The sequence below is a fragment of the Heterodontus francisci genome, chromosome 36 (assembly GCF_036365525.1).
Source record: "Heterodontus francisci isolate sHetFra1 chromosome 36, sHetFra1.hap1, whole genome shotgun sequence".
In the NCBI taxonomy this organism is placed as follows: domain Eukaryota; kingdom Metazoa; phylum Chordata; class Chondrichthyes; order Heterodontiformes; family Heterodontidae; genus Heterodontus; species Heterodontus francisci.
In genome coordinates, this window is record NC_090406.1 from 34,100,709 (window position 1) to 34,102,727 (window position 2,019).

Below are 2,019 nucleotides of genomic sequence, written 5' to 3' on the forward strand. Positions count from 1 at the left end.
AGGGGAGGTTCAGCAGTGCTCCAGGGCTTTTAGACAGATTACTGGCCCATTGTTTAATTGCACTACTTCAGTGCCCTGGGCAGTGTCTAAACCTTTTACATTCCAGATGATTCCACTTTACAACAGTTACACTCGTTTGCTTCGGCAGTTATTTTGGGCACTAATCTATCCTAATCTGGCCCCGGCAGTTAAAGAGTTATCAAGACAGTTAGTGGTGCAAAGTGAACTGTACAGGTGCATTGAGAGAAGATGCAATACAAGTTTTATGTGCTGCAGCCCACCAGACTTTTCTGCCAAAAGTATTGCTCCAGGCACTGAAGTGCAATGGGATCCATATCTGTATCAAATTTATTGGCAAACAGTTGGTGTTGTTGAAGTATCCAGTTGAGATCACCAGCCCCATAAATACAGACAGACCTTCAATGGGAATCAGTGCACAATGGATAGGCTTTCCCTACTATCACATCACCTTCAAAGTATTTCCACTTCTCCAGCCTGGCCACAGACCTCATATCACTTACATCATACTTGGGATGTGAAGGTTTTGAGCTAGGAACGCTGGGCATCCCCTGCAGAGTGGCTCAGATGAAGTCATCAGAGTTGTATGTGTCTTTTGACTGTTCAGTCAGTTGTTTTGCTTTTGGGTCCTTGAAAATGTACTCAACAAATTGTCTATTGACCACCATGTAGGCACTGCCGAAGAATATGGAGGCCACAGTAGATATTGGTTTCTTGATTACATTCCTCTTTACTATTTTCCCATTGACTACTTTGAAGTTATATTTCCAACGCAACTGTTTCCTCTCCGTAGCAACCTCAGACTCTAAACTGTTGCCCCGTTTCAAATGCTGTAGCTGATGGACAACCTCCAAGTTGGTTTTGATGGGAAAATCCATACCAAACAGATTGATGAAGTACATCCAGGTTAAATGTCTTGCCAGCAGCTCCTCCATGCAGTTCAGGTTTGCCTGAGCACTGGACAGGATTCTCTAATTTCCCTGCAATAAAAACATTTGGGAAACAAGATGCGATATTGCGAACTGCAGTTTTGAAATCAATGGATTATTTCTTGTCAATATTTACACAGTAAATATTCTGGGGCATGTAGATTGTCCTCAACAGTCTTTGAAACGGGTCAGCTCTTTGATTAATTACTACAATTGGAACTTGCTCCTCTCTCCTACTGAGGACAAATGTGATGTACTTTCTGCACCTTATGAAATTCTTACAGTTTTGTGTGACATCAGTATGATAGGAATTATTGGGAGTTACTGCCTGATGTTGCGCCTTCAATAATTGACTTCCCTTGATTTCCCTGACTTCCCCTTGGAAAACAGCCGTACAGTTTACATCATAAAGAGATTCTGTAGATACTTCCAACTCCGAACACCTAATGTTGTGAGCACCAGATGTGGGAAGCCTGCCATTCCCCATAAAATATTGGATTTTCACAGGAAACTGGTCCTGATTGTTGGTTATGAGGCCCCTTCCGGCAAAGATGTTCTTCACTAAAAGGGTGATACAAGTTAATACAAGGATTACAGGGTACTGTCGTAGAAACCATTTACATTTCCACATCATCATGAAACGAAAAACAAGTTTCTAAAAACTTAAATAATGTTGCGAATGGACGATTTTGATTGATGATTCAACGCTGTCTCAATACGATCTGGGTTAAATGAAGCATATCACAGATAAAGTTACGGGTTTTATTTCCACAATGTGATTTCTTGATTTATGCGAAGCAGAAATATGAAGCAGACAATATTGTATAATTTTATAAATGAACAGCACTTCACTGAAAAAAAAGAGCCAAGTGGATATTAAAGATGAAAGAGCAGGCAGTCCCCAGGTGTCTTTAAACGAGAACATTCCAGCCATTAATCTTAACATCACAAAGGGGCGGATTGCTGGTTTCGTACTGTTAGAGTCCTACCTTGTCCTTACTAACATGAAGGTCTGTCCTGTCTGGGATCTCTTTGGATGGTAAGATGGAAACATTTCCAGTTATACCACGGC

At 41.1% G+C, this 2,019-nt stretch overlaps 1 pseudogene; it reads right to left on the reverse strand.

Moving 5' to 3' along the window:
- Positions 1 to 263: 263 nt before the first annotated feature.
- On the reverse strand, positions 264 to 1,581 carry LOC137351402 (beta-1,3-galactosyl-O-glycosyl-glycoprotein beta-1,6-N-acetylglucosaminyltransferase-like; annotated as a pseudogene).
- Positions 1,582 to 2,019: the final 438 nt, after the last annotated feature.